General features: G+C 37.6%; 1 protein-coding gene across 6 annotated transcripts in view; it reads right to left on the bottom strand.

Annotated features, from left to right (window-relative positions):
- Positions 1–19,213, bottom strand: part of LOC135205932 (lymphocyte cytosolic protein 2-like) — a 408,856-nt gene that overhangs the window by 24,526 nt on the left and 365,117 nt on the right. The window lies entirely within an intron of this gene.

Raw genomic sequence — 19,213 nt, 5'->3', positions numbered from 1 at the left:
TGCTACAGTACATTTGCATAGGGCAGGCAGTACACTTGAGTGATGCCCTGCAGCACTTGTATCTCCCCTTGCAACCCTTTGTACAACTGCATGTTAACAGTTCTCGGCAAGACTTGGATGTCTGTGCGGGAGCTGCCCACTTTGGTTTCCACTGGTCATTGGCATTTCTAGTCTAGCCCTAAGTGGCTTGGCTCTGGAAGCTGTGGTGATGGTACACAAGCCTGCTCCCATACATGTCCTCCCTGATACAATACTATTTTAATAAGTTCTTTAAGAGTAGCTTTTGTGGGCAGGAATATTTTCTATAGACTTATGCCTCTTTGTAAATAGGGGTTGTCTAACTTCTGTTTGGTCACCAGTGCTATTATACAGGAGTATAACAAATCGTTCCATTACATTAAAATCACTCACAGCAATGTCAGAAGGAGCACATGATAGTGTATGGAATGTTGCTGTGACCTCATTAAATGCCTCCTAAGTCTGGCAAGCTGTTTTCTTCTCAATTCCACCAGAGGAGGACACAGTATCACAACCAGTCATGCTTTGGAACACTAATAGACGGCTGAATTTTAATGACCCTAAATGTGCAGCTATATCATGTGCTGGAAGGTAACAAAACTTCTTTCTCACTCCAAATGCTATCCACACGTCATCAAAAGTGAGTTGGTTAACAAAAGCTATTGCCAAAATTATTTCATCTGTATCGAATGTTCTCAGAAGTGCCCTCTTGTATCCACTTCTTGCTTCATCTACCAGATGTAATATCATTCTGGATTCAGCCTCTTAATGCTTACATGGCTGTGATCTGACTGTTTCATATTCTGTGTTGTAAGGGACTTTCCCTCCAGATGTTGCAATGATAACCATATCACTCTCAATTGACATTGATTGTTCTGATAAATATTCAAATAGTTCAGGATAGTTCAGGGTTGCTTTCACCAATGCAGAGAAACTCTTTCTAATTTTCTGGAATTGTAGTGTCCGCTTGTACTCGTCTTCTTACACCTTTTCCACAACGTTCTCTTGCAGATGTTTTCAATGACTCCATAAGGTACTGATCCCACACGAGCTCTATTCTACTGGTACTTTCTTCTAAGTGTTTCTGAAGATGCAGCAAAAAAATATCTTTGGCCTATACTATCTTCTTCCTTAAGTTGCACCATTAGAAATTCCTTCTCTGTCACTATACAGGCAAGCAATTTTTTCTAAAACTGCAGCAGAACTTTGAGTAGGTCAGCTGTCATATGTGGTTCTATCCACAAACAATTGCTAAAGCTTAACCCATTTTTTCCCTGTCTGACCAAACAGTCAAACACTATCTTAGGGGTTGCTGCACTGTCCTTTTTAACACCATGATGTGTCAAGAAATTAGTCTTTGTCAGTTTTAAAATATTCCTCTCTCTATATGACCTCCTATCCTCCTGACCCTTCAGGATGTTCTAAGTGTTCTAGATACTGAGTGCCCTTCTGAAACTTGACACAAAACTGGAAGTTATTCTGCTTTTATTGCCTTTCCAATTTCGAAATAGGTTGCAGTACTCTCAAAGTTCTCCAATACCTTCTTTTCCTGTTTCGTTATCTCACTGCAGTCAATGTCTAAATTATCTAAACTCCATAAAGTTTCAAGATCTTCCCTTGGTTCTTTTAAACGAGTAGCCCTTTTGGTCATACTTATATAATCGATTTCCATGCTAGCTTTAAGAGGGAAACACGAATCTCCTTGGTGGGAGAAGAACTACAGTTTCCAGTTACCACATAACCAAATAGGGTAGGTAACAATATTAATTTTTAAATTCCCTAAACCCCGGGTGTCAGCCCTTCTTGACAATTATATAGGCAATTGTTTCTCTATGGGTAGATCAAAACCTTTTTCGTTGTAAACAAGGTAAGATTGAATTCTAGTCCTCTTATTTCCCTGTCCAGTATTTGTCAGAGAGAGTGTTCCAACTTGTAACCCTCCTGGGTCTGATTTGGTTGGTTTCAATAACATATAGCCTTATGATGTCTACCAATGCAACCATTATTACAGCCTTGCCTGTCACAATCGGAACTGAAATATTTATTGGATGCACATATGAAACACAGGGTCAGTGTTCTAAGTTTTTCTATCTTTCCTCCTCTAGTTGTATAGGATTTACAATGTGTCCATACTGCCTCCACAAAGTGCACATCCTTCAACCTAGTTTATTGTTTGTATGGTGCTTTTACGTTGCATGGAACCAGTATGGTTATTCAGCAAAGGGACCAACGGCTTTACGTGACTTCCGAACCACGTCGAGAGTGAACTTCTATCACCAGAAAAACGCGACCACCGAGATGGGACGCTAATACCATACCAACCATGCCACTGAGGCGCTCCAACCTAGTTTACCTTTGCTTTGTTTGTACATTCTTCAGGCCCCACTGTTTTTTTTTTTTTTTTTTTTGCCTTACAGACTGCCCTTGTTCAACTGCGAAAGTAGATACTGTGGTTAATGTATTAGCTTTCACTGGTTCAATCTGTGGAAAAGTTCTCAAATTGTGTATTTCTTCTTCAAGATATCTTTTAAAGGTGTCAAATTTAAGCCAATCTTCCCCACACCTTCGTTTTATTATTTCACTTACACTACTAGGTAGTTTGGTTTGGAGCAAGATGGTATACAACTCATTCAATTCCAACTGCTCACTTTCCAATGATCTTATGCAGCATTCAAATTGTGCTCTAAATCTTTGTAACGATTCTGCATCTGTGTTAGGAGTCTCAGGCTGGAAGTTTTTCAACTAAACACAACTTGACTCGTCTTTTCTGCCATAGGTTTCTTTTAACAAGTTCATTGCTTGCAAATATTTATCACATTCTAATTTAAAACCAGATATCAGTTCCAAAGCCTCCCCCCAATAGGCCCTTCAAATAGGAAAACTTTTGTATACTCTCAAAGTTTGTACATTGGTGTCCTGATACTTCATAAAGTTCTCAAAATGAATTGTATTCTGATAAATCACTATCTAAATGTCTAAGGTATAATCTAGGCAACTTTACACTAGCTGTAACAGGCAATATCGATGCCCCAGATTCACCCCTAAAAACTAGAAGACTCTTTCTTTTCCTTCCTTATATTGTTCTTACCGGAAGTGTCATAATGAGTGAATATATGTGTCCAATGCATTTAGTATTTTTTTATTTATCACATACATGCATACATGCAACTAGTGTTTGTGGGCAGGGAAAGTGTTGGTACAACTGCATTTCTGCCGGAGTATCATTTTGAGTCTAAAGATAGCAAGTGTCAGCGAGTTTGCTTGCAGAGCAAGGAGGCAAGAATAGGGGTGTTTTTTTTTTGGCATCCTGTTCTCTCTTCTGCATTCTTCTTTTTTCTCCAATCTTTCTCCACCTTTAGCATTCAGATGACTGACGGGTTTTCTTCCTGACCTTCAAATGATGATCAGCTGATTGAATAACCTTGACCGTGTGTGTGGAAGACAGTGGATTTTTTTTCCGTGCAAAGCTTTTGTCTCTAGGTTTGGTTTGCTTTGGGAATATTTATTTCAGTTTTTTTTATCTGAGACAAAAGAGGAAATAGATATCTTATTCTATTTCGCTGGATTCTCATTTGGGAAATCAGAGAATATTGCAAGTGTTTCAATATCATATGAAATTGAAATGGGTCGAGTCCTGAATAGTACCTGGGGTTTCTTTAATTTAGACAAAATGGCAAAAGGGAGAGGCCATAACACTCTCCTCCATAAAGTTACAACAATTCCATCAGGGGTTCGTCCGTTTGAAGGCATCGTGGACGGTGTTCTTTCTGAACCAGTACAAATTTTCATTGAAAGTATAAATTATTTTCTATATGCCAAGGGAGTTAAAAAGAAAGCAGAGGCGTTCAGGGAAACCAAAGCCTTGCTGAATTTTATTAGAGGGGACTTAGCATATCGCTGCCGTAACTTTCAGTATGCCAAATGCAAAACCAATCTTGGACGGAGCTCCAAGCATTTCTCAGGACAGAGGAGTGCGGAGATATGATCCACAATTTCAGGGTTTTTTATTAGATCAGAAAAGGCTAGAGGCCAAAAACTGAGTATAGTTCTCGACTTTTCGACACAGCAGGAGAATTGGCAGAGAAATTGAAATATTACCAAGGGGTAAATAATAACAGTATCTCCCTTGATAATTTCCATCAGTTGTTGCATTTTCTAGACATCACTGTAGACAGTTTTGATAAGAAGGTAGAACCTATGTCGGATGAGGTATTGATTTATTCTCAGGGCTGAAAGCACATTGAAATGTCCCACAGTTGATACAGATTTTTCTAATGGGACCATCCCAATGAACCCAACACAGGGGGATTTAGGTTTTCCTTCTCCTAGATTGTGTGCCAAAGAGAATAATAATAGGGAATCTACGGGTCCAATGCAACAGCTGCGTTCCTTTAATTGTAATAGACAGCATACCAAAAAGCATTACCGAGTAAGATATTGTGGGGCGTGTAAAAGCTCAGATCATTTTTGGCAGTCCTGTTCGTCCCAAAAATGGAGTAATGCAATACCTACAACCCAGGATTTTCGTGAGTGTCTAAACTAGTAGTTTCTTTATTTCTGTATTCTATAAAACATCGTATGGTATTTATTAACTGGCTTTTGTATGCTCTTGCTTTTGTTGCACAGTTCAGTAAAATAGTTACTACATCCACTTGTGCTTTCATGTGGCGTTCTTTTTTTTCGTTTACTCTTGCTGCACCAATCATTGGTGACGGAGTAATCTCTTCTCTGTTCACATTATCATCCTTGTCTATTGATTGTTCCTCTACTATTTCTTCGATGCTTTGGGTATCTGCTTCCATCTTAAGAGACAAAGGTATATTTTTTGGTTTATGCTCTTTCGTTTTTGCTTTAACAGATATATCTCTCATAACAGTTGGCTTTTTGATTTTGAGTGGAGTTCTCTCTAAAGCCTCTTTTTATCTTTAGCTTTCAGTTCATTACAATTTTCTTCTAATATTTCTGTCCACTTCAGTAAAGAGATTAGACTACCGTCAAGGAGACCTAAGAAAACTAAAGGAGTATGTTGAAAATCTAGAGTATGGCCAAAACAAAGACATAGACAATTACTGGGAAACCTTTCGAGAGGCGGACACAGACAAAGGCTCCAGATGTATTCCATTACAGCAAATTCTAAAAATGGCAACCCTCCGCCTAAGTGGTTCAATAAAGAAATTAAAAATAAAATAAGAGAAAGTGACAGATTTCACAAATCAATGAATCCACACCCAACACCAGAAGAAGCAAGCAGGCATAAAGAACTCTGTAGAATGGTGGATAAATTAGTAAAAAAATTCAAAGATAAATGAGGATAAGAGAGTTCCATCGGTTTGTAAGGAAAACCCAAAAGAATTCTTTGCTCATGCCAATAGTAGGAAGCCAATAAAAATGGCATAGGTCCCCTAAGAAACAATGGAGGAAACCTAGTGAACTCAGACTTAGAAAAAGCAGAATTACTGAATAAGCTTTGAATAAGACACTACCTCAGTCCCTGAACCAGCTATTAAATGTGAAGGGGCAGCATCACTTGACAAAATATTATTTACAGAAGAAGACGTTAAAAACAAAATAGAAAAACTTAACAATTTCAAATCTCCTGGACCACATGGGATTCATCCAAGAGAAATTAAAGAGTTAAGAGGAGATAGTTCATCACCTATATACACTCTACAGAAAAACGGCAGAACAACGAAAGGCACCTAAAGGGTGCAAACAAGGTAGTGTGCCCCCAGTTTACAAAAAAGGTATAAAAAAAGTACCAGGAAATTATAGACTAATCTGTCTAACGTCAGCCCCTTGTAAGATTTTTGAGTCCATAATTGCAGATCAAACTGTGGATCACATTGATGAAAACAACCTGTCGTTAAACAGTCAACACAGCTTCAGACAAAACAGATCATGTCTATCAAACCTCTTGAAGTTTTTCCATAACATGCTGGTATTTCTAACAGTAGTAGAGCAATAGATATACTCTCCAACCCTTCTCTGTAGGTCCTCTTCATTTTCAGCAGTAATCTCTCCCACAGCACTTCATTCATGATCTCTTTACTTAACACATCCATGACCAGCACAAACAAAAATGGCTTAATGCTGACCACTGGTGTAATCCAACACTAACTTCAAAGTTTGCTGTTTCCCCAACTGTTGTTATTACTTTTGTGCTAGTTCTCTGATATACCATCTTAGGAGACAAAGGTATATTTTTATCTTTTTTTTCCCTTATCTGAGTCTTTTGTCTTTAGTTTAACTGAGTTTTCTCTATTAAGAGTTGTTTTTTGGTCTTGGGGGGAGTTCTCTCTAAAGGTCTGTTTTTATCTGTAGCTTTCAGTTCATCAAAACTTTATTCTGTATGGATGTATTATGTTGTGCTCACATTTGTTTTAATAACTCAATGAATTTGAACAAATATTATCCATATAAGCATTTGCATTCGTTTCTTGGTTCCTTGCTATCTTAGTTTCTTCCTGCAGTGTAGATATTATTCCTTGAGATTTATCAATCATGGTTTTGTTAACTTCACCATTTTTTATTAATATTATTTGATGTTATTAGAGTATAGAAAAGGTATGTTTCTTAGTGGGATCATGCATTCCTCTAACTTTCAATTCTAATTTGGCCTCCTTAACCCTTAAACGCCGAAGCGGTAAAAAAAAAATGTCTCCCGTGTGCCGGAGACGTTTCAGAGTGAGCGCGGAAGCGGAAAAAATATTTTTTTCAAAAAATCACAGCGCGCTTAGTTTTCAAGATTAAGAGTTCATTTTTGGCTCCTTTTTTTGTCATTGCCTGAAGTTTAGTATGCAACCATCAGAAATGAAAAAAATTATCATTATCTTATATAAATAATGCGATATATGATAGCGCAAAAACGAAATTTCATATATAATTGTATTTAAATCGCGCTGTGCGCAAAACGGTTAAAGGTAACAACGTTACTTTTTTTTTTCGTTGTAATGTACACTAAATTGCAATCATTTTGGTATATAACACATTGTAAAACGATAAAAGCAACACAGAGAAAATATTATCACAAAATAATGCATGAATTCGTAACGCGCAGACGTAAACAAATATTTTTTTCAAAAATTCACCATAAATCTAAATATTGTCCTAGAGACTTCCAATTTCTTTCAAAATGAAGACAAATGATTGAGTATTACTATACTGTAAGAATATTAGCTTACAAATGCAGTTTTCGACCATATCTGACGAGTTAAAGTTGACCGAATGTCGAATTTTTTATATATATATTTTTTATATGCAATTATTTCGGAAATAAGAAAAGCTACAACTTTAAAATATTTTTCGTTTTATTCTACATGAAATTGCGCACATTGTCATATATAAAACTCTATGAAATGCCTAATATGAAACGGAGCAAATATTCCGAGAATCGGATTTACGCATTTCAGAGATTTGTGGCGGAGAATCGCGCGCGGAGGGAAGGAAAGTTTTTTTTAAAAATTCACCATAAATTTAAATATTGTGCTAGAGACTTCGAATTTGTTTCAAGATGAAGATAAATGACTGAATATTACTAGACTGTAAGAGTTTTAGCTTACAATTGCGTTTTTCGACCATTTCGGTAGAGTCAAATTTGACCGAACGTGGTTTTTTTTCTATTTATCGTGATTTATATGCAAATATTTCACAAATGAGAAAAGCTACAACCTTCAACTATTTTTTGTTGTATTATATATGAAATTGCGCACATTTTCATATATAAAACTTTATGTAACGGCTAATTTAAAATGGTGCAAACATTACCACAATCGCACGTATGATTTTTTCGGAAGAGTTACCGCGCGGACGTAAAGAAAATGTTATTTTTTTCATAAATTCACCATAAATCGAAATATTGTGCTAGAGACTTCCAATTTGTTGCAAAATTAAGATAAATGCTTGAATATTACTAGAATATAAGCGTTTTAGCTTACAATTGCGTTTTTCAACCATTTCGGTAGAGTCAAAGTTGACCGAAGGTTGAAAATTTGTCACTTATCATTTTTTATATGAAAATATTTCAAAATTGATAAAAGCTACAACCATGTGTTGTTTTTAGTTGCATTGTGCATGAAATTGCGCACATTTTCATATATAAAACTTTATGTAACGGCTAATTTAAAATGGTGCAAACATTACCACAATCGCATGTATGATTTTTTTCGGAAGAGTTACCGCGCGGACGTAAGGAAAAAGTTTTTTCATAAATTCACCATAAATCGAAATATTGTGCTAGAGACTTCCAATTAGTTGCAAAATTAAGGTAAATGATTGAATATTACTAAAATATAAGAGTTTTAGCTTACAATTGCGTTTTTCGACCATTTCGGTAGAGTCAAAGTTGACCGAAGGTTGAAATTTTGGCACTTATCGTTATTTATATGAAAATATCTCAAAACTGATAAAAGCTACAATCATGAGTATTTTTTGTTGTATTCTACATAAAAATGCGCACATTTTCATATATAATACTCCATGTAACGGCTAATTTAAAATGGTAAAAAAATTATGTCAAAGTGACGAAATAATTTCCGAGATGTGTCACAGATACTTTTTAGTGCGGCAAGAAAGAAATTCGCGCTTGCGCGCTTGCGTAACGATTGTAAACAAAACAACACCTCGATCCGTGAACTCCCAGCATCCCCCAAGGCGCGTGATTCAAGAGTTTTTGGCTGGTAGGCCTAAAAGTATTTTTCCGCGAATTTTTAAAAAAACATTTGTATGTCGACATAAAATACGTCCAGTTGGCACCCGAGAGACAAAAAATGTAGACGTAAAATACGTCCAGTCGGCGTTTAAGGGTTAATAGGCATCGTTGTTCTTTTCTGCAGTATTTAAATTCTGCTTGTCATTATAATATATATATATATATAATATTGTATATTATATATATATATATATATATAGATATATATATATATATATATATATATATATATATATATTGGTTCACTGCGCATCCACTATGTGGCTTGTTTGTTAGAACCACAATCCTAACAAACATACAGTTATATATTTCGGCAATATTTCTTTATACCTCTATACTTACTACATTTTTGGCATTTTAGTGGTTTTGGAACGATTTTAATTCTAAACGATAGTTCTTGACCTTCAAATTTTATTTTTGCTAATCTCAATTTTTGTCTATTACTTTACCTACTTGTGACGTTCTGTATTTCACATCCCTGTACGTTAGTATACTCTTTTTAGGGGACTCTAATAACGTATTCGTTATTACTGTCAGGAAGTACTATGGTCATACCATCATGGTTTTTTTTTTTTACTTTGACATTTACGTTGTCTGTTTGTTATACTCATGTCATTTTCTGATTGGTTTCTTGTTGTGGTTTCTATCAACCACATCTGGTCTTTTATTTGTCTGGATGACACTTCAGAGGTTGGGTGTCTACTTCATAAGTCATTTTCTAATTTTAAAGCTTTTACTTTTTGTCCCTTTGTAAGGTCAGAAACCTTGACGAACTTCCACTTCCAAAGAGGGAGTCAAAGGGCGTCAAGGATGGGTCCTGTCTGTACCTAGATCTTCTTTGCCTTCTGTAAGTTATTAATGTATCTATTACGAAAGTATGTGATGGATGTTATGAATTGTTTCTATTCAGCAATCATGCAGGTGCGTTGAGCATCGATGCAGCAATACCTGCTTTGTGTCTTATATTTGCTTGTTTGTATGGCGTTTTTACGTTGCATGAAACCAATGGTTATTCAGCAACGGGACCAACGGCTTTACCTGACTTCCGAACTACGTCGAGAGTGAACTTCTATCACCAGAAATACACATCTCTGACCCATCAACGGAATGCCCGAGAATTGAACTCGCGATCACCGAGGTGGCAGGCAAAGGCCATACTAACCACGCCACTGAGAAATTCCGTTCGCCTGTGATCACGTGTGGGTACAGACAGCATATGTCGTTAGATGACCTGGACAGTGGTCTGATCAGGTACACGATGACAGTGTCTCTTTGTAAGATGGAAAATATCCGTGGTCAAGCTATGGAACATTTCAATCCAGTTGAAAACGGATTTGTAGGTGTGACATGGAAACGTACATGCGTATGTGTGTTGCGATATGCTTCATGCAAAGAATCTTGTAGTAAATTGTTCATTCTGGTGTGTTGGGCCAAGCACAGAGGTTGTGTTAAATAGATGGGGAAACCGAGTTTTCCCTTCGTTGACAGTATGACATACTTTGGAAAAAATTCCTGTTGTGAACTTTTCTTTGCAGACCGGAATTAATTATGTTTTTCTATTATGCTTTACCATTCCTATTTTCTGTGATTTCCATTACCGTTTTTGTGATTTCCATCACCATTTCTATTATATTTGTGTTGGCATATTTCCTTTCCTCACAGAGATTTTTCTGTGGACCTGTTACATAGTTGAAAATGACCCAAATACTGTAAGGACAAGGTGTCACAGACTTGTAAGACATAAACATGGCATAATTAGTGGCGATGGTTAAAAAATTATTTTTGACTTCCGTTTTTCTGTTTGATTCCCATTTTCTACCGTCACCGCTAAAAACTTAGGACGCAATCAAAATTAAGAAATGAATGGCGCCCCTGAGAATATTCACGTTTCCCACCACTTCAAAGCGGGTAAAACGTAAATACCGTACGTCAGTCAATGAAGCATGAGACAGCAGAGTTTGCCCGCCTACTGAAATCCTCTCCGTCACCCATGATCCTGGGGGGGGGGGGTTGTCCTGACCCTCCATTAGGCACCTGATTACTATAATTTTGCATCTGCATATCAACCACATCTGTGCACCCTACAAGCTAGTCTGCCGGGTAAATCACTTTCCATTGTCAAGAGGACACAAACTGTGACTATGTATAAAGAGGGCAAGTCAATGACAGCCATAGAGGAAGAGTTACGAGTCTCTAAAAATACGATCTCCATTTGATGTAGCAGAGCTGAAGGGAGTGAATGAACTCGAGGAGGCAGTGCAAAGGAAAAAGGGGTCTGGACATCCACGGAAAACATCCGAGAAGACCGATAGCTTATTAAACCATATTGTAATGATAAATCTAAGTATTACCAGCAAAGAATTGAAGCAATGGAACCCTGAAGTGTTGGCAGAGGTGTCAGAAGACACCACACAACATCGCCTTACGAAGGATCTTGGTCTCGCCTACCATAGAGGGGAAAAAAGCAAAAATGTTATTTGAGGATAATGGAATTGAGCTTAAGGATTGGCCAGGGAATTCCCCTGACCTTAATCCAATAGAAAATGTTTGGAGCTTTATGAAGAGAAAGCTAGGCTCTATGGATGCGTCCTCTGTCCCGAAACTGATTGCTGCCATAGAAAATATTTGGCGTAATGAGCTGGATGATAATTATTTCAAGGAACTGTCTAATAGAATGGAGAGAAGGATTTTTTAGTTTTAAAGGATAAGGGAGATATGTCTAAATATTGACTAAAAGCATAGGTAAGAGGCTAAATATTGAATAAATAGTACTGAGTAGAAGTGTGAGTGTGTATTTCAACTTTTACATTTTATCCAAAATTTTTTCTTCTTTTACTCCACATGAGAGTTCTAATATTTTTCGGATATCTTGGCAGTACAAAGTATTTTTGTGATGACTGTCTTTTGTTTCCCATTTCCTGTTCGATTTCCATTTCCCGTTTCTAAGGTAAGGGCTTATACCCTATTTCTTTTAATTACCAGTTCCATGTTAAATTTTCTGAATAAATTCTATTTTTGTAACTCAGGATTTAATTTAGATTCCATAGTTTAAAGGGGACAGTTTCACCACGGTCAAGCTGGTGATGCCAACAGTGATCATCAAGTAAGTGTCGTCTTCTGTAACATATTAATACCATCTTTATTTATTTGAAGTGAGTTTTCTTCAGCTGTCCATAGTCAAGCCAGAAGTCTTGGGGAGGTTTGCTTTTGTCGCTATTTAACGATTAATTTAAATTTCATGCAGGACGAGGTCACTCTCGCCATGGAGGATTGGAGGTCCGACGGGAGGGAGGAGCAACAATGTCAGCTAAAGTGATAACTGCTCTGGAATCCTCACCTGGATACACTACACACCATACCCACAGTGCCTTAAGGGTCGTCAGTTCGTCGAGATCGGCAGCACTGGGGGTGCTGGGTCCGATTTTTGACATCAAAATTTCCCTTCGCTCAACGACGTCGGTTACTCTAGTTTTATGAGTGGAGCGGCCTTCCTTCAAACTCAGTTACAGGACCCAATGTTCAGTTGAATCCATAGCAAACAGAGTGAATGTAAAGGAGCATACACTCACTGCAGTGGATCCCTAATCTCCCCACCTCGTCAAAGGGCTGGGATCAGGGAGTTCCCGCCCCAAAAGAGTAACGGAGAAGATCCAGATACTCATCTGGCAGGCAGTGGACAGTGAAGGATCCCGGTATGTCATAGGGAAATAACATTGATATAGATGAAAATGGGGTTATGATAAATAATCGTTTCAAGAGTGGAGTAGTAGCTAGAACATTACGTTTAGTTTTTTTACAAGCAGAATGTAAAAGAAAAATAAAAGAAAAGTCCACGATACAGTTAAGAATATAATCAAATCTCATATGACTAAAGTCCGGGCAAAGGACGTTCGACTGCAAGCAGAGAAGAATGAGGAGCTGATAGGGACAAGTCTTCCGAATGGTGGACTGAAACTGATTCCACACGTTTAAAAAGGCTGTCAAACTAATTCAAGTCCTAAGAGAAAAGACGTTAACAGCATTAGTTTTGCTGACTTCAGCTCGCCTCTGGCCATGGGGGTAGAGTGCTATGATACAGTTCCGATTGGGAACTATATTGAATGCTTAATCTGCGTGTACGCTTTCAGGTGGGAAAGTGCGCCTTGAAATGACATTTTCAATCAATAGGGGGAAAGGGGAATGTAAATGCAACCTGGAATGATATTTATACCAACGTTATGTAGTTCATTTCTCTTTGATTCAGCTGTTTTGTTTGGAGTAGAAATCGTTTTACTGTTTCTAATATGATCTCAGTTAATCCCATCTACAGTGAGGAAAGAAAGCCTTAGGAACACTTCACGTCATCATTTCACAAAGAGAGAGAGAGAGAGAGAGAGAAGCAGGACAAATGTAGAATCAACTTTCGGCGTCCAAAGTTAACCTTAATTGTTTTCCGTTTTTTTCTATAGATAAATGTAGGGGCAGCTGAAATTAATTATTAGGGATATAACACTAGAAATCTTAGTTATAGTTTGAGACCAAAATCATCTAGATTAAGGATGGTCCATGTTTTTGGCCAACAACTCCAGCCCACTGCAGAGTTGACTGAGACACCTATTAAGACTTAGCTCTTGTATAAGCTTCAACCTTGTGAATGAATTTGCTATCCTTGACCAATTGGGATAAAAAGCCTTACACTGCCATCCTAGTTTTTCTGCCTAGAAATGCTGTTTATGTATCCATATATCTATCGGCTCGTTGATTCATCTATTTCTTTATTTATGCAATGAGGGAGCATGTTCTAGAACTGAATGACCTTGAAACTTGTTCCAAATATATACTTGCAAGTTCTGAATAACAGTATTGGTATTATTAACAAATAAATAATAATCAATGCCATCGCCATCATCAACATCATCATCACCACCACCAGCACCATCTTTTAAAGGAGCAGACCAGAGCTAATAATTGTTTTTGTTATATTTGTCTCGCGTGAGACATAAAATATATTTTTCTATGTATGTCACTGAAGTCTTTGCGTCTTTAGTGGTTTAATTCACATCTACAAAGAAACTATTCTATTTCCTTAATTCAGTTATCATGATCACGGGATTTTGTTCAAGCACACCTACTCCCTAGCCCCTGAGATATAACTAAATGAAAACTGACTCTACAGCGTACTATGAAGATTACTATTATATATATATATATATTATATATATATATATATAAATATATATATATAGATATATTATATATATATATATATGTGTGTGTGTGTGTGTGTGTGTGTGTGTGTGTGTGTGCGCGTGTTATCCTATGTAAATGCCGTCGAATGCAAAAGTATATGTACAGCAAAATGCTGTATGTATAGTCATTGGTATGCAAAAATTTCTCGGTCGTTGACCACACTGACCACTCAGCTGCAAGCTTGCAGTAAGCTTGCTGTAGGCACTGGTCAGATTTGCTGCCCAAACCTGAAGAATGTGATGGAGGGATCTCCTCGTCACGCTTTCCACTGACACTCAGTCCTTAATAATAAGCATGAGTAATTTAAAAGCTTTATTATCCCTCTCAATGACTGGGTATGAGCCTTTGCATGGCAATTTGGGATGTGGGGTGGGGGGGGGGGGGGGGCGGGGGGGGGGGGGGGGGGGGGGGGGGGGGGGGGGGGGGGGTGGGGGGCGCGTCTGGTGGGCATTGTTTCTGATGATCATGGAACAATATGTGCTCAGCTGTTCAGAATGAATGTTTTTTTGAAGTCTTTGCACACATGTTTGGATGCATGGTCTGAATCTTCCAAGGATTTTTCGTCGTTTTTTCGATTCTCCACCTGATCGAGTGGGCATCGTTGAGGCAGCAGGATTTCACCTGGCAGGCAGATTCCAGCAGGAGGTTTGTCGGTTTCTTGTTTCGTGGCAAGTTTGTACTCAACAACAGGGTCATAGCATAAGTCAAAGAGGAAAGCAGTGCCATCCTGGCGTGTCAGACAAACGAAATTGCAGATTACTGGTATGTAGGGCTGATAAAACCCCTTGGCCTATCAGACAAATAAGACGCCACAATACTACTGGTAGAGACTTATGAAATGAAACAAAATAAAACAATATGAAGCGAGCATGATTCCATCACTGTCATTAAAACTAATCTATGCAGCTATATTATACATCAAAAGGAAATCTGTGATTCGAGAAGCATCCACTAGATATGGAAATCAAGAATGCTCACTATTAAGTCTCATTATGCAAATGCATATAAAATTCTAAACAGCGTTTCCAGCTACATGCGGATTCTATTGACTGACTGCTGAATGTCTTACCATCTCTTTCAATTACTGAAGAAATGCTCTTATATTTTATCATTCCTATTGGTTATATAACGTTTTCTTCAACCATTTTATTAAGGAGGGTCTGCTAAGTGTCAATAACAATTAATACAATGGTAGATAGCGCATAATGTTGATATTATGGATGGTATAAGACCTTGTGTTTTTTTCTATATGAGCGACCCCTTGACCAAATTTCTCATTATCTGCATGTGTAGTTCTAAGGAACACGATGAATGGAGGGTAGAATGAAAGAACAAAAATCCATTTCAGAGACATCTTAGCTTTTAGGTGGTGTAAGATGAATGTATGTCCACATTATAGCTTTATCCATAACAGACAAGTCACTGCACAAGTTTGAGACAATTGTGACTGTGGGAAACTTGTTACATCAGAACTTTCCCCATCGGCAATTAGGAAAGTGAGGCACAGGAAGAGCAATGAAGAGATTATTTGTATATATCAGACATCTTGCATGAAGTGGGGACGTCAGCCCAACAAACTTTTGCACTGATTAGTGTGAACATTATCCTCCCCGAAGATCTGAACCTCATTGATGAGCGTCACTTCTGTTGAAGCAACAGGAACTAGAAATCCAGGAATGCGAATTGCCTCATAATAAATCTTGGCAACAGCTTCATGGAATCACAAATATGGTAAATCAATTCTTCGTAAATGCAATGAATCTAAAGCTTCCAATGCTGCCTTCTCAGAAAACAAGACAATTCCAGCTACCACAACTGCTACCAGTACCACAAACACTCCTGCTTGTTCAAGACTCGGCGATGGTGGGTGCATGTAAGAAGAGACATCGGGTATGTAAATATAGCAAGGATTCTAATGGATACCTGCAAAAATACATATGTTCTACTTGCCTTTTGACTGTACTAATTGCCTTTTGACTGTACTAATTGCCTTTTGACTGTAGGCAAGAAATCCGGCGCTAGGGTAAAGACAGCTAATACTGAACAAAAGGCAAAGATGTGTGTGAGCAAAGTTGATCCTGCTAATATTATCTGAAGACGACTAACAAAACTGTTAGCGATGTAACAGGAAAGGACTAACGTCGAAGAGAAGTTTTCCAGGTGTGCGTCATTCACCGCACAGGCTGAAATCCGACACAATATTCTGCGGGATCGAGATGAAAAAGTAGTCAAGCAGGGCGCCATCAACCGCCCTTTGCAGGGCAAAATCTTGAAATAAAGATAATTTGGAAAATGGTTACTATGCATGGGATTATAGTTTTGGATATTTCTTATTCACCCACTGTTTTTATTTTCTTTTGTTTCACAAATTTTTATTAACATATGTGAAGACAGATGGCTCAGAATATTTTTAAAATTTTTGGACTGCTATGATGTCAAAAGTGCATTACAGTGTATCAGCAATCTGTGACACTCGCCTCATTTAGTTTCCTGCAAGAATCAATGCTTTCGCCAATGAGGGTTGCTATGAACGATGGCTACTGTAATTCTAATTCGTCCCCATTGTCATTTATCAATATTTCTGAAAGGATTCAGAAATTTAATCATATTGCATCGTGAAAATCTAAACTACCTCTCATCATTCTTTATGACGGTGATCGCATTTTGAATTTTTCCGTCATGTTCAAATCAGTTCGGTATTCATTTTTTAATAGTATACTGCACTGATGACAAGATGTTTATGAATGAGCAAACGGCATTCCAAACACGAAGCACTGATGCTGCCGCAATTGTGGATCTCGGAGATTTGAATTCATGTCACCTGTTCGCGAGGTTTGTGATGAGCTCGTGCAATGGAAAAGACTTCAGATAGATAGTACTTACTGAACAGAATATGGAATTGAGGCCAAAGGCCAAGCACTGGGACTTATGAAGTCATTCAGAGCTGAAACGGAATTTCACAGAAAAGTCTTGAAAGATGTAACAGGAGGAAAACCTCAATACAATTGCACTATGAAACAATTGTTAGGAGAGGGTGGAAAGTAAGACGAAAGAAAGAGAATATGAATGGAGGTACAGTAAGAGGAATGAAAGGGATTGCAGCTAGGGGTCGAAGGGATGCTGCAAAGAACCTTCAAGTAATGCCTACAGTGCACTGCATGGGGGCCATTGTTTATTTACACAGTCACAGTTAGATAACAACGTTTCACCTCTAACTGTGCGTGTACTGTAGATATACATACATACATACACACACACACACACACACACACACACATATATATTAATATATATCCATATATATAATATATATATATATCTATATATATATATATATATATATATAATTATATATATAATATATATATATTAAACAATAACGATTATTCAAGGCGTGACCATGTGGCTTACTTAGAACTTCTAGTGCACCTGAGAGCAAAGTTTCAGAAGCATCCAAAGAAGAAAAGTGAATTGGAATTTCTAGAAACTATATCCTTCATTCAGTGCTTTATTTCATTCTGCCTAATAGATCCAATAGGTCTGATTTTAACCACCCTACTTTTACTCGTTACGATTATTGTTATAATTTTGCCAAATATTTCTTATCTAGAGGATTAATGGGGGATACTTATCTCAGTCATGCAAAGTGTCTGTCTAAAGGTATTTGCTATTATCAGGAACATAGAGTAGTGTATACTACCTGGTAGGATGGCTATTTTATGACGGAACTCAAGTTAAATCTGGAGATACTTTTAGAAAGTGGGGGCCTCCAACACATTACCCCGCACCCTATGCTGTGAGGACTGCTTGAGCAGACTTTAAATAACGTCCTTAGGCAATATTGCCTAATGCCGCTTTTTGCCAGGATAGTTGTTCCCTCCGTAGACCAATGTAATGTTACTCTAAAAGAGTAGATTTTGTAGTAAGAGGTCGAAATATTGATGAAATGTGAGTGCAGAAATTTTTGATGGAATGAACGCAGTAATGGTAGCGAGTAAGGAAGAATATCTTTTACCTCTGACCCAGAGTACCAAGGCATTACTGCAAGGGTTACAGTAGGTCAAGTTCTGTAGGGTACCCAAAAATTTGGAAAATACTAAAGTTAGTCATAATTGGTATTTACTGTGAATTTTGATGAAATGGGTTTTTTCTTCACTTCTTGAGCCAATTAATTCAGAATTTTCCTCGATAAATTGTGACATTACCAAATAGCATATCAAAGGGTTCAGCCCTCAGTCCAAATTGCAGACTCAAAATAATTGCAACTGCTGCCTCCAAAATATTCGAAAATTGATTGTTGTTGCATTTATTAGAATAGATAAATACTGTTGACAGCCAATTTGAATGAAAAGTTGGTTGTTCTTCTGATCTTTGTACTTAAGACTTGAAAGAGGTCGCAAACTCTGACAGGAATAGATTCCCTAGTCTCTCTGTTTCGTTCGGGTATCTAAAGTGCTGTGGAAAGAGATCATTGCCGAGGTCCATTCAGTCATTCTGGTGCCACCAATAGTTGCTGCTCATCAGATGGAGAATGTCATAGTTATTTTTAACTGAGTGGCAATATTCGGCAGCAATGTATTTTAACCCTTATCTTTTTAATATGCAGCCATGCTCAGAACTGATGCTTCATGATTGCATAGGATTTCGTTCACAGTTTACTAACTGGCAACCGAACACACACCATATTTATCTATTATTTCAAGGCAAAAACACTATTATTGCAGACAATGAGGTCATAATATATTCCATCGGAGTGAAATCTGTCATATATTTCAAAACTGTAAGAAAATATTAAGTCATCCCACTCAAGCCTTACGTTTCTTGATCCTTGTCTGTCTACTAGCTACTAGTGATGATGAGATAGACAAACAGTGGAGGGAGTATAAAGTTTTTGCTGTAATAGCTCAAAATGAAAACCCCCGCAGCTTATTAGCCTCCTTCGCTCGCCAAACCTTCTTTGCCAGCCCCAACAAAAATCTGAAAATGACGCCCCTGCCTCAGTTCAATTGTTAAATAAAAAAATATAAAAATTTGCCATAAATTTAATATTGAGCCCAAAGCAACCATAAAATTTGAAACGGTCCTATTTGATCGTTTTTACGTCTCATTACCGAAAATAAGTAAATGTGTAAATACAAAAGTAGAATGCGCCGACTGATATCACCGTGTGAGTGGAGCGTATGTGACTTAAACATAAGAGTAGCGGTGCAACACGAACCACCTGGTGTGACATACGTAGGTCTATAATGAGTAGCGACA

This window comes from Macrobrachium nipponense, chromosome 11 (assembly GCF_015104395.2).
Source record: "Macrobrachium nipponense isolate FS-2020 chromosome 11, ASM1510439v2, whole genome shotgun sequence".
In the NCBI taxonomy this organism is placed as follows: domain Eukaryota; kingdom Metazoa; phylum Arthropoda; class Malacostraca; order Decapoda; family Palaemonidae; genus Macrobrachium; species Macrobrachium nipponense.
The sequence above is the reverse complement of the archived record's forward strand: the minus strand, read 5'-3'. Positions and strand labels throughout refer to the sequence as shown.